This window comes from Pogoniulus pusillus, chromosome 2 (assembly GCF_015220805.1).
Source record: "Pogoniulus pusillus isolate bPogPus1 chromosome 2, bPogPus1.pri, whole genome shotgun sequence".
NCBI classification, from domain to species: Eukaryota; Metazoa; Chordata; class Aves; order Piciformes; family Lybiidae; genus Pogoniulus; species Pogoniulus pusillus.
In genome coordinates this window covers 28,872,546-28,899,688 of record NC_087265.1, presented here as the reverse complement: position 1 = coordinate 28,899,688, position 27,143 = coordinate 28,872,546, and the positions used below count along the sequence as shown (strand labels likewise).

The following is a 27,143-nucleotide window of genomic DNA, read 5'->3' as shown; positions in this document are numbered from 1 at the left end:
ATCTGCTTTTATCAGAAATCTGAATCCTGTCTCCCTGGGGCTGGGGTAGCAGCAGGAATGATTTCTTCTGGCCGGTAGGATGCACCTACCCCACCACATATCCTCATCCTTCAACTCATTGAGGCTTCAGAAAACACACACCTAAAGCTTGCGAGGTTTGTTTGGGGTTGCTTGTTTGGAGTTGTTTTATTTCACTTTAAAAAGCAAACCAAGGCAACACAACCTCATTTGAGGGAGCATCAGAAATCAAATGCAAGATCCCCGTCAAGGAGCTTCCCTTGAAGCAACACAGAGTGATCTATGAGCTTGTTGGTATCATGCTGGTTTTTAGGAAGCTGCACCAGGGTGTCAGCCTCATTTTTCTCTACAAACACACTCAAGAAGAGAAGTTATGTTTCAGCTAGAGTAGACTGATACGAGTGGGGTTTAAAAAAGGCCTGGACAACCTGAATCTGTGCATGGCAGAAGGGAAAGTGAAGTGCCAAAGTCACCCTGAGCCTGTGGAAAGATGGCTATAAGCATAACCTAGACATGATGGTAAGACCAGTCTGTGCATCTGTTGGCAAATTTGGGGGGATAAAAATTAATGTACTTAATCTAAAGAGCATGAGCTTTCAGCTGTTGAGGGAGCCAGCTGTCTTCAACAGGAAAGAAAAACATGCCCCAAAATGCTTAATGGGCACAGCAAGAGAAAGTGATTAGAAAATATTTCTGACCACCTCAGCAGTATATGTTGTGGAATTTGTATTCCACCATGGAACCTAGGACAGTTTGTGCTACTTTCCTGTCATAAAACACCATAAAGAAAGAAAAGGTAATGATGTGCTCTGCCTTTGTATGCAGCTGAGAGATACCTGTAAGTACTGCAACAGCTTGCTAATGTACTGCTGGGTTTGAATAAATACCTGAAGTAAATAGGTTTATGAAACCTCTCATAAACTGCCAGGTGGATAAGGGGCTATTAGGAAGGTGCCATAACTCTGTCTTCGCTTTGTGCAGGCTGTTTCTGAGCAGATCTCAGATTCAAAGCTGCACAGATTGCACTGGGTTGGAAGAGACTCTCAGACATCATCTTGGACAACAGCTCTGCACTCAGCAGGGACACCTCCAACTAGAGCAGGCTGCCCAGGGCCACATCGAGTCTGATCTTGAATGTCTCTAGAGACAGAGACAGGCCCTCAACCACATCTCTGGGCAGCTTTTTCCAGTATTTCACTACCCTGGTGAAGAACTTCAGTATGATGGTGCTGAGACTCTGCAACAGGCTGCCCAGGGACGTTGTGGATGCCCCTTCTGTGGGGTGTTCCAGGCCAGGTTGGATGAGGCCTTGAGCAGCTGAGTCTAGTTGAGAGGTGTCCCTGCCTATGGCAGGGAGGTTGGAGTAGATGATCTGAGGTTCTTTCCAACTTGAGCCATTATATTATTCAGAGTTATCTGTTTTCCATTCCTCACCTGCTGATTAGACTGTTTTAGTTCTGTAGCATTTTGTATTTTAAGCACTTTATCCTGGTATGAAATGTTTGTTTGTTATCTAAATGATGGAGGCACTATGAATGCTCTCACAAGAACACTGACCTTTAAGCACATGCACAACATCTGTAGGAAACAGCTGGAAAAAATACCAGATGTTGTCTCAAGTACAAAGAATTCTTCCTGGAAAGCCTTTTCAGAGCCTCTTCTTTTCACCCCATGCAGCACTCAGCAGTGCTATCCATTAAAAACTGGGAAAAAAGGATCCTCTGTTGAGCTAATATTCTAAGGTGGAGAATACCAAGTCACACAGCTTGCCATAGATGAAATGAGTAGAGCAAGGAAAAAAAGACTAATGAACTTTCTTACTATTGCTTTTAGCTTTCAAACACTCATTTGCTAAACAGCCTCCTTTTCTCCCTGACAAATACATGGGACTGGCAGGACTCCTCTTGACTGATCATTGCTCAAGCATTTACACACCTTAGGTAATTGGTTTACAGGGCTTAAAGCCAGTGGCTGGCAAAGCCCAGCTAATGCTGGCAAATGTTCAGAGGTTCAGGTTGTTATCCAAAATTTACAGAATCACAGATAGCATTGTGTTGGGAGGGACCTTCTAAAGTCATCTTGTCCAACCTTGAGTGTCTCCAGGGATGGAGCCTCAATCACATCCCTGGGCAACCTGATCCAGTGTTTCACCACTCTCATTGTACAGAACTTCCTCCCGATGTCCAACCTAAATCTCCCTTGCTCCAGTTTCAAACCATTGCCCATTATCCTATCACCACAAGATCACCTAAACCCTCCCTAGCTTTCCTGTAGATCCCCTTCAGATACTGAAATATAGCTCTAAGGTCTCCCTGGAGCCTTCTCTTCTCCAGGCTGAACAGCCCCAATTCTCACAAAGTGTCCTCATAAGAGAGGTGCTTCAGCCCTCTGATCATCTCAGTGACCATCCCCTGCTCGAACAGGTCCATGTCCCTCTTCTTTTGGGGGCCCCAGAGCTGGGCAGAGCACACCAGGTGAGGTCTCACCAGTGTAGAGGGACAGAATCCCCTGTCTCCATCTGCTGGCCATGCTTCTTTTGATGCAGCCCAGGCTGCCATTTGCCTTCTGTGCTGCAAGTGCCCATTACTGGTTAGTGTCCAACTTCTCATCCAACAGCACGCCCAAGTCCTTTTCTGCAGGGCTACTCTCAGTTTCCTCATCCCTTAGCCTGGACTGATATCAAGGATTGCCTCTTGATAGAAGAGTTTATGCAAACTCTTTTCACCCTCCTCTGGCTAAAAGATCAAAGCTTGCACTTACAGTAGGGATTGACATTTTTTCTTGTTTCAGCTTGGTCTTCTGCTTGTGTTCACAGAATTGCAGGATAGTAATGTTTGGAAGGAACTTCTGGAGATAATTTAGTCCAACCCCCCTGCCAGAGCAGGTTCATCTAGAGCAGGCTGCACAGGACAGGGTCCACTGTGTTTTAAATCCTCAAAGTAAAGAAGTTCCCCCTCGTGTTTAGACGGAATTTCATGTGTTCAAGTCTGTGCCCATTACCTCTTGTCCTGTCACTGGGTTCCACTAACAAAAGACTGGCCAAACTGGGAGGCTTGGCTGATACAGCTGAAGGCTGTGAGGCAATCCAGAGAGACCTGCACAGACTGGAGAGCTGGGCACAGAGGAACCAGATGAGGTTCAACAGGGACAAGTGCAGAGTCCTGCATCTGGGGAGGAATAATAAACTGCACCAGTACAGGCTGGGAGGTGATCTGCTGTGGAGAGGGACCTGGGGTTCCTGGTGGATAACAAGTTAACCATGGCACAGCAATGTGCCCTTGTGGCCAAGAAGGCCAATGGGATCCTGGGGTGTATTAGGAGGAGTGTGTCTAGCAGATCAAGGGAGGTTCTCCTTCCCCTCTACTCTGCCCTGGTGAGACTTCACCTTGAATACTGTGTTCAATTTTGGGCTCCCTAGTTTAAAAGAGACAGGGATCTGCTGGAGAGGGTCCAGTGGAGGGCTACAAGGATGATTAGGGGACAGGAGGGCATGGCTTATGAGGAGAGGCTGAGGGACCTGGGGCTGTTTAGTCTGGAGAAGAGAAGAGGAGAAGAGAAGACTTAGGGGCAATTGGATAAATGTTTATATACATCTGAGGACTGGGGGTCAGGAAGGGGGGACAGGCTCTGCTCACCTGCTCCCTGTGATAGGAAAAGGAGCAATGGGTGTAAGTTGCAGCACAAAAAGTTCCACCTCAACACAAGAGGAAACTTCTTTACTGTAAGAGTCACAGAGCACTGGAACAAGCTCCCCAGAGAGGTTGTGGATCTCCTTCCCTGAAGACTTTCAAGGCCTGTCTGGATGCATTCCTCTGTGATCTATGCTAGATTGTGTGGTCCTGCTCTGGCAGGGGAGTTGGACTCGATCTCCTTGGGTCCCTTCCAGCCTCTAATATCCTGTGATCCAGTGACTTTCCTGTCACCCACCCTTTACGTATTTGTAAGCACTGATCGAATCTGGCCTCAGCCTTCTTTTCTCCAGCTAAAAAGCCCAAGTTCCTCATCCTTTCTTCATAAGTCGGATGTTGTAGTGTCCTTATCATCTTGGCAGCCCTCTGTGTTGCTGCCTCTCAGCTTTCCTTAAGACACTTTCTCGGTATAAAGTGTTTCTTATACACACTTCAGATTTTATGGGCAAATGATCTCTCAAAGTGGATGGTAGGGATTTTGTCCCTGAATTTAGAGCACCCCGTTCTGGATTTGTTTATGCAGCTCAGTTATGTGGCCATGACAAGAGCCACATAGCACATTCTCACTAGTTTCTGATCCCTTCAGTGCAGCCACTCCAAGGCTTTTTTTTCATGGAGGATACAGCTCATGACACACAACCCCTGTGTGGAGACTAAACCAAACCAGCCATAGGCAAAGGGGAAAGATCCATAGGTCTGGACAAAAGTCCATGCCTGATCCTCTCCAGCCTTGTTTCCCCTGATACATTCCTTTGGCTGGGGTAAATATTGTGCTGGATTTTCCTAGAACACGAGGACTGCTGAAGTAGGAAGAGACCTTTGCGTTCACCAAGTCCAACTGAATCAGAAAGAATCAGAGAATGTTAGGGGCTGGAAGAGACCTTGAAAGATCATCTATTCCACCCCCCTGCCAGAGCAGGAGCACTTTTTTTATCCTTTACAGTCCAGTTTTCTTTTCTTTTTTTTTTTTTTAAAATCCCCCTTCTCCCCCATCTCCCTCCTTTCCTCTCCATCTTCCTCTTTCCCTCCATCCTTTTCCTCTCCATCTCCCTGCTTTCAGGACCACCTTCCCTTTTCCACCCTTTCCCACCCCACACTGAATTTGCCCTTTTTTCTCCCCACATCCTAGAGCACCTGGGCTCTGTTGGAGTCTCCTCCCACCCCAGGTGTGACTACTTTGCCCTCCCTGCACACTCCCCTTTTAGTGGGCTCCAGGAAAGGCAGAAGCCCTAAGGTTCCTCAGGCTGCTAACTGGGCAGAAGGATCCTCCTCCTATCACCACTGGTGAGTCCCCAAGGTGCATGTCAGGTGAATGGTGGAGGGCATCAAAGGCTGGGGGTTCTAGTGCCCCCCTGGTGATGCAGGAATAGGCTTGATGATCACTATAACATCACTCCATGGGTGCTGGCTGGGCCTTCTGACTTAAGCTGAGCTCCTCTATGTTTAGATGTTTCTTTCTGCTCATTTGTGATGAGCTTAAGTACTTGGCTGAGCTGGAAGCTCATGGGGGTGTAGTGTCTTGTCATAGAGTTGTTTTGATTGGAGAAGCCCTCTAAGATCATGGAGTCATAGAACGGTTCAGGTCGGAAGTGACCTCAAAGATCCTTTAACTCCAACTCCCTGCCATAGGCAAGGACACCTTGCACTACAACAAGTTGCTCCAGGCCTCATCCAACCTAGCCTTGAAGACCTCCCCTTCAAGGAAGGAGCATCCACAACCTCCCTGGGCAACCTGTTCCAGTGTCTCACTAGAATCATAAAATCAACAAAGTTGGAAGAGACCTCCAGGATCATCCAGTCCAGCCTATCATCCAGCTCTATCCAATCAACTAGACCATGGCACTAAGAGCCTCATTCAGTCTTTTCTTGAACACTTCCAGGGATGGTGACTTCTCCACCTCCCAAGGCAGCCTATACCTCCCCTGGCACAACTTGAGACTGTGTCCCCTTGTTCTGTTGCTGGTTGCCTGGGAGAAGAGACCAACCCCCACCTGGCTACAGCTTCCCTTCAGGTAGTTGTAGACAGCAATGAGCTGTTAAGCAACCCCTGAACCTCCTCTTCTGCAGGCTAAACAACCCCAGCTCTCTCAGCCTCTCCTCACAGGGCTGTGCTCTAGGCCCCTCACCAGCTTTGTTGCCCTTCTCTGGACATGTTCCAGCACCTCAACATTTCTCTTGAATCGAGGAGCCCAGAACTGGACACAGCACTCAAGGTGTGGCCTGACCAGTGCTGAGTACAGGGGAAGAATAACCTCCCTTGTCCTACTGGCCACACTGTTCCTGATGCAGGCCAGGATGCCATTGGCTCTCTTGGCCACCTGGGCACACTGCTGGCTCATCTTCAGCCTGCTATCTACCAGTACCCCCAGGTTCCTTTCTGCCTGCCTGCTCCCCAGCCACTCTGTCCCAGCCTATAGCACTGTTTGGGGTTGTTGTGGCCAAAGTGTAGAACCCTGAACTTGGCCTTGTTAAATCTCATCCCATTGGCCTCTGCCCACCCATCCAGCCTGGCAAGGTCCCTCTGCAGGACTTTCCTATCCTCCAACACATCCACATCTGCTCCTAGCTTGGTGTCATCTGCAAACTTACTGATGCTGGACTCAATCCCCTCATCCAGATCATCAATAGAGATATTGAACAGGCCTGGGCCCAGCACTGATCCTTGGGGCACAGCACTAATGCCTGGCTGCCAACTGGATGTGGCACCATTCACCACCACTCTCTGGGCTCTGCCATCCAGCCAGTTCTTGACCCATTTCAGAGTGAATCTGTCCAAGCCAGGAGCTGCCAGCTGTGCCAGGAGCTTGTTGTGGCAGACAGCGTCAAAGGCTGTGCTGAAGTCCAGGTAGACTACATCCACAGCCTGCCCCACATTCACCAGGCAGGTAACCTGATCATAACAGGAGATCAGGTAGGTCAGGCAAGACCTGCCCTTCCTAAACCCATGCTGGCTGGGCCTGATCCCTTGGCCATCCTGTAGGTGCTTTGTGATGGCACTCAAGATGACCTGTTCCATGCCCTTGCCTGGCACTGAGGTCAAGCTCACAGGTCTGGAATTTCCTGGTTCCTCCTTCTGACTCAATGGGCATCACATTGGCAGCTTCCAGTCATTAAGGACCTCTCCAGTGAGCCAGGACTGTTGATAAATGATACAGAGTGGCTTGGCCAGCTCATCTGCCAGCTCTCTCAGCACCCTAGGGTGGATCCCATCTGGTCTCATGGACTTATGAGGATCCAAGTGGCTCATCAGGTCCCTTACTTCTTCCTCCTGGATTGCAGGAGGACTATACTGGTCCCTGACTCCCTCTGCCAGCTCAGGAAGTCAGTTGCCCTGGAGACAACCTGTCCCACTACTGAAGATTGAGGCAAAGAAGGTGTTAAGCACCCCTGTCTTTTCCTTATCCTTTGTTAGTATATTTCCCTGTCCATCTGATTTGGACTGGAGGTTGTCCTTGCCCCTTCTTCTGCCATTAATATAGAAACATTTTTCATTCTCCTTAACAGCAGTGGCAGCCTAAGTTCTAAAGGGGCTTTTGCCTTTCTTATTTTTCTCCTACAAGACCTAGCAACATCCTTGAACTCTTCCTGGGACACCTTCTTTTTTTCCAAAGGTGATACACCCTCTTGTTTTTCTTTAATCCCTTCAGAACTCCTTGCCCATCCAGTCTGGCTGCCTCCCTCGTCAGCTCATCTTCTAACAGGACAGCCTGCTCCAGCAGTTCTTTCTTGAAGTAGGTCCAACTTTCCTGGACCCCTTTGTTTATAAGGGCTGTTACCTAAGGAACTTTCCAAGTTAGTCCCTTAAATAAGCCAAAGCCTGCCCTTTGGGAGTCCAGTGTGGAGGTTCTGTTGATGCCCCTCGTGGTTTCACCATATATTGAAAACTCTATAATTTCATAGTCACTGAACCTCAGGCAGCCTCTGACCACCACATCTCCCACCAGCTCCTCTCTATTTGTGAGCAGCAGGTCAAGCAGAGCTACACCCTTGGTAGGCTCATGGAACAGCTAAGAAGTTGTCCTCCATACACTCTAGGAACCTTCTAGACTGCCTCTTTCTGCAGTGTTAAAATCCTAGCAGATGTCTGGCAGGTTAAAGTCACTCACAGGAACAAGGGCAGGTGATCTTGAGGCAGCCTCCAGCTGATTAAAGAATCAACCTCTTGGTTGGGTGGTCTATAGCAGACTCCAACCAGGATTGTTGGCCTTCCCCTTCATTCTCTCCCATAGGCATTCAACATGATCATCCTTAATCTCTACTTCCATGACATCCAGAGCATCCCTAATGTATAGGGCCACTCCTTCACCCCTTCTCCCTTGCCTGTCTCTCCTGAAGAATCTGCAGCCATTGGTTACAGCACTCCAATTGTGTCAGTTGTCCCACTGTGTTTCTGTGATGGTGACAGCATCGTAGTTTTCCTCTTGTACCAAGGTTTGCACCTCCTCTTGTTTGGTACCCATACTGTGTGCATTGGTGTACATACACTTCAGCTGGGCTGCTGGTTTTACCCCTATCTCTGGCCTACCACCCTCAGCCTCCTGTGGTTTGTCTCTAGTACTGTTGTGTTTTACCCCCTCCCCCTTCCAGTCTAGTGTAAAGCCCTTTCAGTGAGCCCTGCCAGCTCATGTGCCAGGATCTTTCCCCTGCTCTGAGTAAAGAACTACCCTCACTGTAAAGAACTTCTTCCTAACATCTAGTTTAAATCTCCTCTCTGCCAGTTTAAACCCATTACCCCTTGTCCTGTCATTACAAGACCTTGTAAATAGTCCCTCTCCAGCCTTCCTGTAGGATCTGTAAGATACTGGAAGGCTCTTGTATGGTCTCCTCAAAGCCTTCTCTTCTCCAGGCTGAACTGCCCCAACTCTTGTAGCCTGTCCTCATAGCAGAGTTGCTCCAGCCCCCTGAGCATCTTTGTGGCTCTCCTCTGGACTCACTCTAACAGTTTGATGTCCTTCTTGTGTTGGTGGCTCCAGAACTGCACACAGTACTCCAGGTGTGGTCTGACAAGAGCAAAGGGGGAGAATCTCCTCCCTTGCTGTGCTGGCCAGGCTACTCTTGATGCAGCCCAAGACATTGCTGCCTGGGCTGCAGGTGCACACTGCCAGCTCATACTGAGCTTTTCATCAACCCAGACCCTCAAGTCCTTTTCCTCAGAGCTGCTCTCCAGCCATTTGCCACACAGCCTGCATTTGTGCTTGGGATTGCACTGACTTGGTGCAGGACCTTACACTTGTTAAGAGCTCACAACTCCACTGTTACTGCTAAGTTACTGCCGCTAAACCATGTCCCTGAGCATCACATCCACATATCTATTAAATACCTCCAAGAATGGTGACTCCACCATCTCCCTGGGTAGACTGCTGCAGTGTCTGAGGACCCTTTCTGGGAAGAAATTTTTCCTAATACCAAACATGAACCTCCTCTGGCACAATTTTAGGCTGTTTGCTCTTGTCTGTCCTGTCACTTGCTGCATGTAAGAAGAGGTTGACATCCACTTCTCTTTAACTTCCTTTTGAGGGAGTTGCAGAGGGCAATGAGGTCTCCCCAGAGCCTCCTTTTCTGATGACTGAACAACCTCAGTTCCTTCAGATGTTCCTCATAAAACTTGTGTCCAAGGCCCTTTACCAGTTTGATTGCTCTTCTTTGGACATGCTCCAGTACCTCAACATTCTAAGGCTATCCTCTTTCCTTGCTTCACAAGGTCTTGCTTTAACTGGCAGCCATTGTGGGAAACCCAAGCCCTGTTTTCTAGATACAAAGTTGTTTCTCCGAGGCTTTTTTGTGTGCTCCTTGTGCTTAGCCTTCAGGGCCACGGTGGAAGAGCAGCCACTTCTCCCTCTTCCCACAAGACAGCCTCTGATACGGTGGGGGTCTGCCAGGGCTGGATGCCTTCTGGGGGAAGGTGTGGGTTTTCTGGGGGCCACTAAGCAGCAAAATGTCCCTGAACCATGTTTGGCTCAGCATATCCTTCACTGGAGCTGGAGCCTGTTTGTTCTGCCATTCAAACATGCCACAAAGCTAAGAGCTGGCGTTGTTCGCCCAGTGTGCCAGGCTGGCACCTGCTGCCCCTGCATCTAAAGAGAGGGGAAAGGACAGTGAAGGATGTGGCTGTCACCTTGAGAAATACACAAGCACTCTGCCCTCTTCCTCTGTCCCTGAACTCTGGGGTTGTATTTCATCACATCCCAGTGATGGGAGAAAGTTTAACCTGCAGAATTATGTGCTGCAAGTGACAACCATTTTACTCTCAAGGTGAAAGACTTAGAGAAAGAGAGGCCCAGTTTCCATGGCAACCTTGGGAAACTTGCATGACAGAGGAAAATGTCATTTTCCCCAAAAAAGACAAAACTGCATGGACAAGTGGTACACTACATCAGGAGAGGAAGTGGCAGTCTGAAAAAGAAAAGCTCATTTGCATTTATGGTTCTGCATTTCTTTCTCTGGTTACAAGAGCCAGTTGTGCATAATTTACTGGGGAAAATGATATTCAGCGTTTCGGGTGAATAATGTGGGTTAAGATTGTAGAGCCAGAAGTAGTTCTTTGTGTCAGACTCGGGCTTGGAGGATGGGGTGGATCACAGGGGTGCACAGATTCTGCTTTAGCTGAGTTAATGCTGCTCCATCTGAGAAGCTGGCTGGTGTTTTACACCGCTTAGCAGACCTTGAGAAGTCAGAATATGTCCAGATCTGTTGAGATTCCTGCCACAGCTTGCAATTTCAGCGTGCAAAGTTCTACCTGCCAGCTTCCGTGCTACCTTTGATACCATCAATCACCATCCCTTGTAAGCCACATTGCATAGGAGAGGGTTTTATGATGAGCATTACCGTTGTAATATAGCAAAGAGCATTGTTAATGAAGCGTGGAAAAAGAATAAATTCAGCTAATGGGTAGATGTGTCAAATTTCAATTAGGGCTACACTGGGAAGAGAAAGAGAGAGACGAGCATACAAATGAAACCTTTGACCTTCAGAGGAAAGGGAGAAAAACCTGAGAGGAAAAGAGGGATGTTCAGAGATGTTTTCCTTGCTGAATGGTGAGAAGTCTGAGCAGAAACTCAGTTTTCTCTGTAAGTCACACTAAAAAATGTAACTGGTATACTGCCAGCTGCCTGCTTGTGCTATTTACTGCATGGAGGAGAGACAAATATTGTGAACATTTTATGATGATGTAAGACAAAACCTCACCTACATGAAGCATGGATAAGGGAAAGTTAAACCTCCTCCTTCCCTATCTGTGCAATGCTATTGGAAGGAATACTTGGTCCTCTTAGGCTTTGAGATGGATCTGAAGTGATTCAAAGTGTGCTTTAATGCACAATGTGATGAGCCTGGTTTCTGAATGTGAGGAAACAGCAGTGGGAGGGGTTGCAGCAGAGGCACAGCTGAACAAGCTGCAAGCTTCGGAGGCAGTCCAAGGCACCTGGGAATTGCTGGTTTTCTATTTGTTTCCCTAGAAGGTGAGCAATGGCTCAGGCATGCAGCCCTGGGTTCAAACAGATGCCATCACACCCCTGCATGCAGGTGATTTAATAGCAATTGTCCAGCTTGAGCTAATACTGGAAAATGTCTGTTAAAGATATCTCTATCTATCTGTATATGTAGCAGTGTTTAGTTTAGCTTGTCTGCATAAGAAGTAAGGGTTTGTTGCCCAAGGCACTGTGGTTTGTGGGAAACTCCTAAGACCTGAGCCCAGGCAAGAGTCAAATTGAAAGAGAGAGCTGACTCTTAAGCACTGTTACCCTTGCAAGAGCAGACAGACCGATGCCCTTCTGACTCATTGGCTGCTAGAGAAAGGTGCTTCTCTGGATGCTTGTCCCAACAAGTTTGGCTGCTGCCCTCATATAGATGCCTGCTCACCCCTTGCCCTCAAAGCAACATCTCAAGTCCCTTGCTCCAGGCACAGTGTCCTTCAAGTGTGGGTCAAACACACCAAGGAGTTGTTTCACAATGTTTCCATGATGGACACGAGGTTGTGTTTCAGTTGTAGTACTGCTGCAGCTCTTCTGTGTGGCACACACCTGATGCAGTGATCACCTCTGTGTATGTATCTTCAGATTCAAATGCCAGGCAACAAGGCACTACTCACTGCCAGCCTGGCAAGGAAACAGTGCCTGTTTGTATTATTTCCCTCAATCATAGAATCATAGACTGGTTTGGGTTGGAAAGGACCTTAAACATCATCTAGTTCTAAGCCCCTGCCATGGGTAGCAAGACCCCTTACTAGATCATGTTGCTCAATGCCCCATCCAACCAGGCTTTCAGTGCCTTTAAAGGTCAAAACTAGTTGATTATTTGGCCAGGAGAACCAAACCTCTATAGATCTCTCTAGTCTCGAGTTGTTGTTAGGGGTTCTCATTTGTCATGTAATTTCATCATTGTTAGTGTCTCCATTATCTTATTTTTGCCTTTCATAATCACAAAAGCCTCAGGTCCTTGATGGTGCAAGGCTTTCCTCTCATCTCCATACATCCCCTTGGTCATCCCCAGTGGGAGTCTACCTGCCCTGTGGGTATATGCAGCAAATCTAAACACAGTATGGTGCTGTACTTTGAGTCCAATTTAGTGCAGGAATCAACATGATGCTGTTGTGTAGTAAAATCTGGGAAGTGATGGAGAAAAGGAATCTCTAGGTCTTGAGGATGCTTCCTCTCTTCAGTGTCAAACAACCCCAGAGTCAGCAGCAGGAGCCCACGTGGGCTTGGTATCTTCTGACCAGGTCTTTCAGCTCTAGGGTTCATTTTCCAGCTACAGCATTTTCAAAGCTCACAACTCCCGCATGCCAAAGACTGGCTTTGCAGTAAGACCTATCAAATGCCTGCTGTCAAAAGGATGTGTTACATGGGAGGTTCTGCTGTTCTTCAGAAACTCATGAAATGACTCAAAGAATGTGGAATTCAGCCTTCACTCACAACTCCTAACATTTTATGCTCAGGTTTGTGACATGTAGCTCCAAAACACTGGTGTGAATATTCTTAGTGTTTGAGCATGGAAGTATGGAAAGCAAATCATCTTGTTGAGATGCAGGATATCCCTTCTGCTTCACGCCTGACTGATGCATGTCTCTGTAAGCAGGTAACACAGGAGCATTTTTAAATGATAGGATCTGTCAAAGCAAATGCTGCAGACTGAAAACCTTTCTTCTCCTGTTTCTGCATATTTAAAACTTAGTTTTTCCTTTTTTTTGGTAGTACTTTTATTCAGTGGTTAGGAAAAAAAATCTTTTCAGTAGAGTTCTCTGCTATAATGAATGTCTACATTATTTCCAACTCTATTGATTTGGTTTAGTAGCATAAATGGGTCACACTATTGTTATTGGATAAATATTACTCTGTGGAAGCGTATTTCCAGTGCTAATATTCTCATTTACAGGCTGGATAAGGAGTCTTCTGTGAACCTGCTCCAATATTTACTTTCAGCTTCTGTTTCAGTAAATGTTTTTGCCAGAAAACTTGTTCAGTAGTGTGTTCAGGGAATGCAAATACCCCAGGAAAGCTACAGCAGCAAATGCAACGACATTTTTTCATCAGGTAAAAATGTATCAAGCTCTGTGTGAAATGAAGAAAGTCAGATATGATCCATATAGGGCACAGTCACAGTCAAATCAGCCTTATCAACCTCAAATATTACAAATCAAAACTGTTGTTGGGATTTTTTTCCCATTACTTTAATCCACAACTGTCTCATTTTTAAAGCCATGGAACATTTTGACAAGCTCTTTACTATGAGGGTGGCGAAACACTGGAACAGGTTGGCCAGAGAAGTTGTGGCCACCTGTGATGGTTTGGGTGTTACCTGCCCTCCTACTCTTATGAAATCACCCAGACTAGACTCAGCTGGCTGGAAATTAAGGAATGAAACTTTATATTTACAGTTTAGCACAGTGTACAGCAGATATTTACAATACATACAGCTACATACAGAAATATACAAGTTAAGAAGTAATACAGAAACACAACAGCCCTCCCAGAAACCAGAGTCCCCAGGAGGGGCTCTCAACCACCCTTCCACTTCCTTTCCACCCCTCGACCTTATCTTAGTGTTTGCCTTACATGCAAGGTGAGTTTGGAGGACTGGCCTGGAGGGTTAGAAAGCAGAAGGGATTAGTTACACAGAAAACAGGCCAGGGAGAAAAGTAAAGGCACCAGCTGTGACAGAGACCCAATGTGTTATTTATGTTGTGTTCTTGTTCTTATACATCTCAGCAAGCCTATGAGTGAAGTAGACACCACCATTGTTTCCTTTTCAGAGCCTATAATCTAATTTCTCTCACTAAAATGTTCCAGCTAGCCTAAAACTAGCATGCCATCTCATCCTTGGAAATGTTTAAAACCAGGCTGGATTTGAGCAACCTGTTCTAGTGGATGATGCCCTTTCCCATGGCACAGGGTTGGAACTAGATGATTTTTAAGGTCCACTCCAACTCCATCTGTTCTATGATTCAGTGATTTTTTTAATTATTATTTTTATTTGCTGTAGTGCTTTTGAACCATAGAAGTGTAGCCTTGTCTTGGACATTTGTGAACAAACCCACAGTGCATAGAGGCTTTCCTCAAAAACAAAGCCTCACATCAGCCAAGTTTCTCAGAAACATCTGTGGCCATATACAGTCTGTGGTTTGCACTGGGAAATTAGGTCATCCAGCTCATAGCATCACATAAAGCTGCAGCTAGTAAAGCAGGTGAGATCCAGAACTCTATTGCAAACTCTGAGTTTCCAGAGTAGCACTTTGGGAGGTGGATGCTGCAGAGCTCTGATCCCTCCATATCCCCTCTGCCTGTGTCAGCATTCCTCAGTGAGGAATTAGCTTCTGTTTGAGCAGATTGTCTCAAAGCAGGCTGAAGCTTCAGATAAGTTTTCTTTCCTTTCCACAAGCAGCAGAGGTGATCAGCTAAGTGCTGCAGGCTCAGTCCTGAGGGCCAGTATTCTTGTTGCAACCAGTGAGGGACACCTTGACCCAAAGCTGCATCCCATTTCTCTCTTTGCCAGCCAGGATGGAGATTTGCCCTCCTCACCCTGCTGATTAGAAATAACATCTAATGTAGTATAAATCTGACATTGGGGTGGTGTTACCAGACAGTGACATTGCTCAGAGCTTTAGAAGGTGTTGTTGGATACGTGCGCTGCACCAAGAGTTTGGCATGTGCGAAGCCAGATCAAAAGCAGGAATCGTGGCCAAGACAAAGGATTTCAGCACAGTGTTTCTTATTTTCCATCCATCCCGTTTTAAGCTTCCATCAGTGAAAAGGACAAGCATGTCTATCTTCAGGGACTAAATGGAAGGCTTAGGAAACTTAAAAAGCTGGAAAAATGAAAAGTATGACAAGTCCTTCTCCCACTCAAGGGATTTTTCAGGACCTCTTGCTGTTTGATGCAATACAGGTTCCTACAATACATTGTTAGAAGAATGTCATAAAACATAGATTAGGGATTGCATTTTCACCCTTTTGATGTGCCACTTAATGAAGTGTGTGCTCTTTACCACTTGACATCAAAAAGACAACTGCTGGAGTTTTTCACATATGCATCAAATGAATTTTTAGTGTTAATGGGAATAATCAGCTAGGCAAAAGAATGCTGCTTTTCTGTCAACTGGTTCACAGCTATTTTGAGTGTCTAGTGCCAGTGTTTACTCACTAGAGTGAAATGAAAATCTGCATGGAGGTTCTACAGCCCCTGACCCGGGCCCAAATCAAAGGGAATGAGAGATCACTTTCAGGAAGTTGGATAAAGTTTGGCATTCAAAGAAGAAATGCCTCATTATCTTTGGTACCAGCAAATGGCAGCAAATAAGGAGGAGCTTAGTTTTATTTTGTTTAGCTTTCACTAATACCATTAAATTAATGAAAGCAGTGTTAGAGTAGGGCTTATCCATTTGCTGCTCTGACAACACTACTGGAACACAGAAAGGAGAGAAGCTGAACCTAGCTACTTGGAGAGAACAATATGGACTTACATAGCCTACTGCTTCCACCTCTCTGAGGTTTTCCATTCCCTGTGGCCTTCCAAACAAAATTTAATCATGATTTATTGATGAGCTGTGAAACAGGACATGTCTTGTTTGTCAGCAGCTGTGTGGACACAGCAACTGGACTCCATTAACCACATCACCTGTCTGACCGTTCAGTGATGCTGCAGTTATTCTTGTCCGAGGTTTGGCTTGTCTCTTGGTGCTTAAAAAGAAGGATCATCTTCCCAGTCTGTTCTGTGCAGGGGCAGCACTGACCAGGAGAAGGACCATGCCTTAAAATACTTACTAGCTAGGCATGAAAAGACTTCATGGCTAGCAGTCACAATCAGTGTTCACATCACAGAGTGACACCTCAAAAGCAAATCTTCATGAAACCAAAATCTTGACAATACCAAAACCTTCCTCTTAGTGTTATTGATACTCATATCCACATTTCTCTGAGCCCATGCACACACTTTTGAACATGTTCAGCCTACTTTTACTTATCAGCCTTTGTAGCTTTCATTTGACTCCATGCCCACCTCTTTACAAGGTCCAGCATTTAACACTTTATGGTTGTGTCTACAAAGTGAAGGGAATTAACCTGAAAGCATTTGACAAAGCACTTGTCAGGTGGCATGCTGGAAAGAGGTTCAGCTATCTACAACAGTTGATTTGGTTCTGCAGGTAGTCAGCATTTTGAAGCCACGCCGCAGGCATCTTGAGCAGATTTTCACTCACAAAATAAATTACCCCCTAGAAAGACCTGGCCAGTGCCTGGCTCTGCTGTTAAGATGGTTTCCTTTCGCAGGAAACACCAGCAACATAGCGGCGACTCGGTTCGGATAACTTTGTATTATTGATGGTGCCTCTGCTCAGGCACAGACAGCTGTCAGTGTTGGGAGAAGAAGAAGAAACTTCCCACCTTTTGAAATTCAGGTTCCTACTGCCTTCAAGCAGTTTAGCTTTAAATTGTTGGTTGGCTACAAGCATAATGCCTAAGGCCATTGAGCTTTTCAGTTTTTACACAGCTTAATGGTGTTCTTTCACAGGGCCCAATTATTGAGCATCTGGCCCCTGTCTTTGACTCCTTGCCAAGTTGGCTGGCATGGTAGGATTGTTATTGTCCTTTTCTTGTGGGCTTCAATGTGGCTTGAGCAAGTGTCCCAGTAGGCAGCAGTGTTGCCTTAAACTGTTGGGAATTTGTATGGAGAAAGCTTTCTACCAGACATTCCTAAAACTCACTCTTTTGTCTTAGGACTATTCACTTGAACACAACATGGGCCAGCTGTTGGATGTCTCCCAAAACAGAACTCTAACAAGAATGGATTTCAGCATTCATTCCTGCACACTGCTGCATTTCAGCAACCTGCTCCTCCTTGTACCACCCAGCCATTCGGTGCTTAGTCTAAAGACATCTTAGAATTGTGCTTTAAAAGACAACTAATGAACTAATGCTAGGGGTGCGGGTCAGAACTGAGCTGCCCATCAGCTGGGTGACAAAGGCTCTCTGCGAATACCTCTGCCTTCCCAAAGGGAAGAAGGGAGAGAGACTGATGGGGTGGGAAACCAGCTGGCATGGGAAGAACAATCCAAGGAAACAAAGAGACACAAATCAACATGGAACCCAATCCCTGATGGCAATGATGTCGTTGTCAACACTGGTGCTGTGGGCAGGCACTAGGGAAGTCCCAGACTGGACTCAGCAGCAGAGTGGAACTGGATTCAGGAGCTGAATTATATAATTTGATTTAGGAACTCATGGATTGGGATTGAAGGCAATGGACAGAGTCCTCCTCAGACACCAGCCATTGAAGAAGAGGCTTGATCCTTGTGATCTCTCAGCTTCATCTTGAAGGTCACATTCATGGGATGGAGTCCCTTGCTGTCAGTTAATGGTCACCTGTTCCGTCTGCTCCTCCACACAGGTGCCACCTCTGACTTCTTGCACCCCAACAAGGGGTGCAAGATTTATCAGTGCCTGTGGTCTTGTACTAGTTTGAAGCTAGCTGGGATAGTTTGGTGAGAAGAATTAAAGGCTGTGAAAAGGAAACAATGATGATGTCTGCTCCACTCATAGGCTTGCTGAGATGTATAAGAAAAAGAACACATACATAGATAAGGGAATTGTTCTCTGAGTCTCTCTCTGGGCTTTGGGCTGAACTTCTCTCTCTAACCTGCCGTCTGTGTGACTAATCTATCTGCTTTCTAACCCCCCTGGCCGACCCTCCAAACTTACCCCAGATCTTGCCTTATATTCAAGGTAAGGTAAGAGGGAGGGGAGGAAGGTGGAAGGGTGGTTGAGAGCCCCTCCTGGGGACTCAGGTTTCTGAGAGGGCTGTTGTGTTTCTGTATTATCTTTTAACTTGTATCTTTCTGTATGTATCTTGTAAATATCTGCTTGTATATTGTGTTAAGCTGTAAATATAAAGCTTCAGCCAATTTCCAAAGCTGCAGAGTCTAGCCTGGGTGATTTTCTGAAGTGTGGAGGAGTGGGCAACACCTAAACCATCACAGGTCTGCAGCCCAGGCTTTGGCAGGAACTCTCCCCATCAGCCCCTGGCTTTGCAAACCTGCCTTGAACTGCAGAAAGTGCCTCACTGAGCAGAGACCGAGCTGAGAAGTCACAGCACTGAGCAGAATCAGTTCTGGTCTAGCTCAAAGCAGGACATGGTAGTCAGAGTGTTTCAAGATTTGAGCCAGAAGCCTGTTCCTCCTGTGGACCTCAGACTCACAGGTGGCTTTTCAAGAGTTTTTAAATATATCTCTGAAGATTTAAAAATAGTTTTGTACCAGAAGACAAATTCAGAGCAGCTTCCTGCACGCAGCTTATCTTTCACTTGGCAATAAATAGCATATGGCTGAGGGAGTTTTGCTATAGTTTGGCCTATTTATTCTGTTACACCTGAGTGGATTGCTTTAGCACAGGTCTGAGATGAGTTCCCACTCTGGAAGGTCATTCTATGGTAATGAATTCTCATCTTTTTCTTCTCCTGGATTCTGGAGCACAGCTTTCTCAACCTGCAGTGCTATCAACAGGCAACTGCAGGGGGAGGTGAGCAAGGGAAGCGCATTGGCTTCAGGCAGCGATCTGTGAGGCATGGGCAGCCAATGGACCTTCCCTTTTATCTCCTTGGATGTTGCCATGGCCTTATCACTCAGAAGGCTCCAAAATAGATCATTTTCCTGTGACTTTCTGCTGCTAACCTCACTGGGAAAGGTGACATTTAAAGCTTCATACCATTTTCTGTAATATTGCTTGAGATCTTTTTCTCCTCTTCTCCTTTTATTTAGCCTGTTTTTAATAAGTGCTCTATATGAATATTCTCTGGGCAAAGCAGAGTTGACAGAAAAGCATGAGGTTGCTTCTTTTCCCTGGAAGATTCTATCGTGTAACAATCATACAGAACTGTAACGACCTCCAAATAACAACTTACTTACCACACGTTCCACTTGTTAAGTATAAACAAATACTTAGCAGGTAACCTTTGACTGAATTGGAATATTGAGAACACAGGTCCTTGGGTTGTGTATTGGTTGAAGTCTGTCATTATTAATGCAGTCCCTTAAGACCACCAGTAAGAGGTCTCACCAACCTGTTGTATACAGAGGGACAGAAGGGGAAGGTATAAACCTCCCACAGGAGTCCTCAAGTGAAGCAGAATCATAGAATCAACCAGGTTGGAAGAGACCTCCAAGATCATCCAGTGCAACCTAGCACCCAGCCCTAGCCAGTCAACTAGACCATGGCACTAAGTGCCTCATCCAGTCTTTAAAGCAGGAACACTCCTGTTCCTCTCAAAGGAGGGACCTTGTGAGGACTGTCTGTTCATCTGCATCTGGGCTTCCAAGAAGAAAAGCCTCATCCAACAGAAGAATTTTAATCTTTGGATGTGTTTGTGGAATCTAAGCTGGCATTAGCAGAGAGGTTCTCAGTTCAGCTGTCTATGTTCTTCATCTTCTCTCTGTCAAGAGGAAGGGGCCAGCCTCTTTTCACAGTGTTCTGTAATAGGTCAAAAAGCAATGAGCACAAACTGAAATGCAGGAGGTTCCACCTCAACATGAGGTGAAAATTCTTTGCTGTGAGGGTGTTGGAGCCCTGGAGCAGGCTGCCCAGAGAGGTTGTGGAGTCTCCCTCTCTGAAGACTTTCAAACCCATCTGGATATATTCCTGTGTGACCTGCCCTAGGTGATCCTGCTTTGTCAGGGGGATTTGGACTTAATGATCTCCTACCTTTCTGTGATTATTTGAGGTAGGTAAAACAGCTTTTATTTAAATCTTGGGGAGACAGGTCCCTGGATTGTGTGTTGATTGAAATTTGTCATTATTTGAGGGAGGTAAACTAGGTTTTATTCAATATGTGTCCCGAAGAAGACAGCCTGTGGTATTAAGAAATTCCATCTAACACACAGATAACCGAAGGTGAATTGCCTCTGTATTCCTCTTACAGAAACCCTTTCAAATGTTGGCAATAACCCAATAATTCTGATAAAGAAGCTGAATAGCAATTACTGAGCAGTGAGATGGTTACCTACCACCTGAAGGCATAATTCTCTAAGACAAATGCACATGGATTTTGACAAGTGATAAGATCACAATCTACCCAGCAGATAGCTCTCCTCCCTTACTACTTGACAACAGCCTCCCTTGTTTGACTGTTGTCATTCAACTTTTGCACTAGATGGAAAATGTATTTCTGGTAGAGGTAAAAGAGAGCTTACCTAGCTTTTCTCTTTTAGAACTTAAAGCTCTCTGTCCTTACACTTCCCTCCAAAATCATAGAATCACAGACTGGTGGGGGTTGGAAGTGACCTCTGTAGATCATATAGTCTAATCCCTCTGATAATGCAAGTTTACCTGCTAACCAGGTTGCACCTGAACACATTCTGGAGCGTTTGCAATATCTCTAGGAGAGAAGACTCCTCTGGGCAGCCTGGTCCAGGGCTCCAGCATCCTCATAGGAAAGAGTTAACACAAACTTCCTTAAGTTCCAATGAAAGCTCTAGGGCTCTACTTTGTATCCATTGCCACCAGCACCACTGGAAAGAGCCCAGCCCTTTCCTCATGAGCTATTGATCATAATTGAGAAGATCTTCTCTCAATCTGCTCTTTTCCAGGCCAGGTCTCTCAGCCTTGTCAGAGAGATACTTAAGTGCCCTGTGCAGCTTCATAATCTCTGTTCACCTCTCTTCTCTAGCTCCCTGTCACACTCAAACTGGGGAGTCCAGAACTGGACACAATTCTCCAGGTGTGACCTCACTAGGGCAGAGCAGAGGAGGAGGAGAACCTTCCTCAACCTTTTGTTCACACTCTCATTAACGCACCTCAAGGAACCATTGACCTTCCTTGCCACAGGGACATATTGCTGGCTTACGGTGAACTTGTCCAGCAGCACTCCCAGGTCCTTCTCCATTGGCGAGATCTTCCAAGGAGCTCAGACAGCAGTACAGAAACAGCTCACCTGGGAAACCATAAATGTTGCAGAGAGTGTTTCTAGAGAGCACTAATGAAGATTGAGGCAAGGAAGGTGTTAAGCACCCCTGCCTTTTCCTCATCCTTTGTTACTATATTCCCCTCTCCATCTAATCAGGAGTGGAGGTTGTCCTTGTCCCTTCTTTTGCCATTAATATAGAAACATTTTTCATTCTCCTTTACAGCAGTGGCAGCCTAAGTTCTAAAGGGGCTTTTGCCTCTCTAATTTTTTTCCTACAAGACCTAGCAATGTCACTGGCACAGGCTGCACAGGGAAGTGGTGGAGTCCCCATCCCTTGAGGGGTTTAAAAGATATCTGCATGACGAGCTTAGGTCCATGGTCTAACAACTGCATACAGGGAGGTGTTAGGTTATGGTTGGACTCAATGATGTTGAGGTCTTTTCCAGCTGAGTGATTCTTTCATTCTCTGATCCTGGTAGATAGGAACTTAACATTGGTAATGGTATATGTCTGTGTAACAAAGACTAAAACCACATTTTAACAGACATTTGATTTCTAAACTTGCTTATAAAAAGGAAATAATGGCTTTGTATTCCAGGTGAGATTTTAATCTAACGAAATTCATCTGCAGGAGCAGTGATTTTTTTGAGCTGGTGCTCAGCATCATTACCCTGTGTTAGAAAATGTAAAGACATGATATATAAAAATGAATCTCTGGTGTCACATACTCTCTACTAAATGAAAAATAATTTCACTCCTGTCAGTTGAGCTTAACCAACACCAAATTAGTGCCAATGAGATCAGAATCAGGCCCCGAGACTGTGCAATACATTGAGGAAGAGAGAGTGAAGTGTGTTGTCTATCATTAAATTAATCTCCTATTTCCCCAAACTGCTCTTATTGGCACCAGGAAGACTGGATGTATTTTAGATACGAGCATCGGATTGTAAACCCAAGTATGTTACTTTTGTGTAAGCCATGAATTAGACCTTGCTTTCACTGCTAGGAGTATTTAAGTAAATATATATTTATTTAAATGAATACTCCTAGCAAGGGGCTTAAATACAGGGGAAATGACGATGGAATTACTGAAGAGACGAGTAGCAGCACATGCACAGCTTGAAGACCTTACATGAAGGAATTCATGTACAGTAACAACCTAGATGGAAAAATCCTTGCTAATTGTTGTGCTTAGAAAGCTTTGAAGGCTAGAGCTGAATTATTTCCTTGCTGGATAAAATTCAAAGGCAACCATCCTGAAGATCATTTTGATGTAGATAGCATAGTCATACAGCAGCTCCTACTCTTAGCTTTGCTTTGTGCCTCAGCATGTCTGGGTGAACATTCTTGATCATTGCTTCCTTAACTGAATAGAAATTTATAGAGCTGTACATAGTTGATACATAAAGTTTACACTTAAAAATAGTTTCTTAGTCCCGCAGACATGCAACAATCCCTGGAAGAACTCTGGTCTCGAACTGCTAACCATGCAGTTAATTGTTTTTCTGTGATAATTGGAAGCCTCACCATGTTTTGCTAGGTTTTTAATCAGAAACTGTCTCCAAATTAAGGATTCTTGCTCAGATGTTGTGCCCATGCTTTGTGTTCCCAAGAAATTAATCTTAATAGAAAACAATGAACTAGTTGCTTGTATGCTCTGAAATCCATGGAGCTTAGAAGTTAAGGTGCTTATTCATGTGAAAAGCTGCACCTCAGACTGATCTGACACAAACATTCACCACGTAGAGCTGCCTTGCCAAGATGTGTTGACAGAACAATGTTCCTCCCAAAAGGGGGTTTTGTCCATGTAGACATAAGTGCCACCTCACCCAGGGTTGGTTTTGCCTTGTACTCCTGAGACAAGGTGCCAGGCCGACTGCTGCAATCAGGAATCCAATACATTCCAGTTATGGAAAGCAAATCTCATTCTTGCTGCAAACCTTTACTCAGAGAACCCCCCCCCCAAGCCCCCTCAGCTCCAAACCCCAGATCTCTAATTCCCAGAAGCCTTGAGAGGAGGTTTTAAAGCTGGCAGAATGGAGATAAATGCAAAGAAAAGAAAACACTTTGAAAGCATCTTTCAAGCAAAACATTTCAAAGTGCTGCCAATAAACACTTCCATTACCACATCCTTTCACATTTGCAAACCTCAGCAAATTCTTTTCCTTGAGAAAAAGCACCTCAGATCCCTCTGAGGAGTCACTGCCTCAGCAGTCCTAGCAGCAGCTGGACCCTGGCAGTCCGAGGGTATAGGTTCAGAATTAAGGGAATGTAACTGCTGCCTCACTTCACACAAAGGGTTTGCAGGTGACCTGAGCAAGATCTCACCTTGAACCAAACAGGGAAAAGTCACAAAAATGGGCTGAGGCAGTGTCACAGATGGTGAGAGAGACAAAGTTTGTTATCTCTTGGGTTCTAAACCACTGGTGAAGGGAAGAGAACTCCTCAAAATACACACTAATCAGAAGAGAGAAGATGGTATCAGAAAATATAAGAAAACAAGGCTAAAGAACAACCTAGAGGAGAGGTGAAGGAAAGACCTCTGCTCTGACTTTGGGCAAAGGTAGGTCAGATCCACCACCTCCCTGGGCAGCCTGCTCCACAGTAACACAATTGACTCTAGCACTTTTAAGTGTGAAAAAATGACTGGATTCTGCAGATGAACCTTCAATCATAGAATCATACAGCTGGAAAAGGCCTTTAAGATCATCAAGTCCCATCATTCTCTAATTCTACCAAGGCTGGCACTAAACCATGTCCCTTAGTACCACATCTCTGCCTCTTTGAAACACCTTGCTGAGGACCCACTTTCAGTATCTCATCCCTTCCTACAAATCTTGGGAGACACATTATTTTAGATTCAATGTACAGGGAAAGTGAGGTACAAATCTCACTTGTATGGATCTTAGGTGCAGCACTGAAAGCAGCATCTCTAAATGCCACTGAGGCAGCTCTCAACTCTTTATTTCTCCAAGGAGGAGACATACCACATCCTGACTATTTATTGTGGGAGACAATCAAAGGCCATGCTAGATGCCATGAAAGGATCTAGTGCTTGTTGACAGTTGTCTTGGAAGGCAGAGAAGAGCAGAAGAGCAGCTGACCTGCTGGCAAAGTGAGTTTTTTGAGGAGGTTGGCAGGTGTTGTGAGAACCATAAGCCAGTCAAATAGAGCTCAAAGATGCCAAGGAACTGGATGCAGGAAAGACACTACAAAAACTTAGCATGGAAATATCTGCAGCTGACCTTTACCTCTGGAAAGAAAGGCTGGTGATGCAACTGTGGACATGAGCTTGATGATCTCATTGTGAGAGGACTTCTAGAAAGGGACTTCTTTTTTCCTGTTGGCTGCTTCTAACCAACATTTTAGAAACACATAAACAACACACAGCAACAAAGGGCTTTTTTTCACCCCCCTTCCCTGACCTGATCTGAATGTAATAATTGCTGAACTTAGTTTATGGTTTTGCTGTCAAAGAGAAAGAATAAACTGATGCTGATCGGAGCAGAGGATGTGCAGAACCAAAGGAGGTAAGTAACAGATGGTCACTGAATGACCACATGAAGTAATCCTGGAAAGGATTCTTATCCAGGGAATGAGCAGCATGGTGCATTTTCCCAAACTTAAGTAAGAACCTTTGAAATATAAGTCTGAACTGTTTTTAAAGTGCCTCAATGTTGTGCCTGCAGGGAACCTGTTTTTTACGTCTTGGCATCGATTTCAGGAATGACTTTTGGCAAGCTCAGCTCACTGCACAGTACATGGCAGTGGTCATGATGATTGTATCTCATGTCTGTTCTGTGCAGAACTAAATCTGACTGAATTCTGAAGTGAATCCAAACTCCTTCACACCCAGGTGTGTTCTCAACCCAGCATCTCCTTGCTAATTAGCCCCCACCTTCTTGATCATTCATTTCTGAGTTTTGCACAGAACTTATTCTATTTTACATTGCTGCTTTCTGAATGCAAACTATTTAGCAGCCCTATCAATGGGTCTATGCCACTCTAATGTTTTGTTGTTGTTAGAGGCCAAAAAGTCACAACAGTGGACCAGGAAGATCCCTGGTGCTTTGCTCCAGAAGAAGCAGAATACCTTCCTGATTTTCAGGGCTGAAGCTCTGGAGAGTTTTGAGTGTGGAAATGTTCTGATCTTTTATTCTGCTTTCCTTCCCCAGCAATACATATTCATGAGGAAGGTCATTATAGCAGCACCCAGTAGTGTGGCTCCAGTTTCAAGCGGTGGCACTGGGCCCTTCACAGCCACGCTCACGGAAGAGCACTGCAGAACTGAACACCAAAGTAGGGGGGAAAAAAGTGATTTTCTGAAACCTAATGAAACAAAAAGAGTTTTCACTCACATTATTGGACTACCAGAGGGGAAAGAGACTTCTAACTTGTTTGAGTCTGTCTTCCTATGACTTTAAATGGCATTTTGCCTTGGGAGCATGCAGGCTGGGTGCTGCACAATGTACTTTTCAGAGTGCTGCATAGGGTATGTGAGGATGGTGGGCTGCAGGCATGGATTCAAACAGCCTGGTCACACAATTCAGTGAAGAGTGGGCTGGGAGACACTACAAGAAACAGGTCTGTTCTACCACAATGTCTATGTCTTCCTGAAATCTTGATGACACCAAAGCTCCTTTAATGTACAACTAAGCAAGAAAGCGTTGGGTAACTGAGGTCTGGAACTGAGAAACTCCTCAGTTCTTTCTCAGACCACCTGATCCTGAAAGAGATCTGCATGTTCTGAAGTGAGCCCAAATGTGTATCAAATGCATGTTCTTCTCCTTTTCCTTCAGGTCCAGGTGGCCCCAAGATGACCTAATCCAGAGTGTGGTTTTACATAACTGTTTGAAGCTCTTTTGTTGCCAGTGGATTCTAAGTGGCAAATTAGTTCTAATTTGCTTTTTTGAAGAAAATTTTGAAGGAATTTCCTCTTTTGAAGGAAGAAATTATTTTCCATAACTGAGATTGCTTTTAATGGAAGATTCTGAATATTAAACAACGATGACAGTCAATGAGTTAAACATCCCCTCCCCACCTCCTCCTTCCCACAAGACTACTGAAAATTCAGTAACCTTGGCAACAAAAGAAAAATCGATCCTGGTTTAGTTGTTCAAAAAGAAGAACAAGCACTCATCTGCATGTGAACATATTGTTAACAGCTTGGCTTGCCTTGCTTTTGTTTTCCTAATCTTATGGCTCAAGACTACGCTTCCTCCTCTTGCATCCTTCAACATTCCAATATTACAAAATACCACTTCCTTTTTTTCATTTCCTTCAAAGAAAACTTGTCCTACACTGCAGAACATAATCTGAGCAGGGAAGAGAATCAATTTTCTCTCTAAAACTGGACCAGAAAGTCTAGAAAATGCTACAGGAGCCTATGGACTTGCCTACAGTCTATAGAGAGCTGCAAGTTGACTCTTGTCAATTGAATATAAACAGAACATAGAAGGCTTAAGTAATTTTTTCAAGCAAACCAAGCAGCCCCTCAGGATTATTTTCCTATCAAGATTTTCAGGAAGTGTTTAACTGGTTCTGTTCCTGGCTGTGCTTCCCAGAGTTCTACCCTTGCATTGTGAAAGGCTGAAAAGTGCAGGGAGAGGTGGCCAGTGTGTATTCCAGATCAGGAACCAAGAACACAACAATTTACTGTTTAGAGTGCTGGAGCCCTGGAGCAGGCTGCCCAAAGAGGTTGTGCAGTCTCCTTCTCTGGAGAAATTCCAAGCCCACCTGGGTATGTGATCCTGGGTGAGTTGCTGTGGGTGCCTCTGCTTTAGCAGAGGGATTGGACCGGATGATCTCCAGAGGTCCTTTCCAACCCCTATGATGCTGGCATGCTGTGGTGCTGTGATAGGCCCTTCGAGGCTGAAATCTGGTGTAGCACCCAAAGCTGATCTGTGTAAGAGTCAAGGTGGTGAGTTTGGACAGTGATCCCAAACATGGTGTCATAAATAGCAGGCACAAACTGGTGTTCATGCAAGTTAAGGCTTTAATAGAATTTGCAGGAATCAAGCAATCAGGCCTGGGCATGAGGGGAGACTCTGATCT

The 27,143-nt window shown here is 45.3% G+C and overlaps 1 long non-coding RNA gene across 2 annotated transcripts; it reads left to right on the top strand.

Moving 5' to 3' along the window:
* Positions 1–4,946: 4,946 nt before the first annotated feature.
* On the top strand, positions 4,947–17,968 carry LOC135187823 (uncharacterized). 2 transcript variants are annotated; one of them, XR_010307465.1, is made up of 3 exons: positions 4,947–4,991; positions 10,620–10,741; positions 16,913–17,968. It is a non-coding gene; the product is annotated as an uncharacterized LOC135187823 (long non-coding RNA). The 2 variants fall into 2 exon arrangements; XR_010307466.1 differs by having other exon boundaries at positions 10,620–10,774.
* The last annotated feature ends 9,175 nt before the right edge of the window (positions 17,969–27,143 follow it).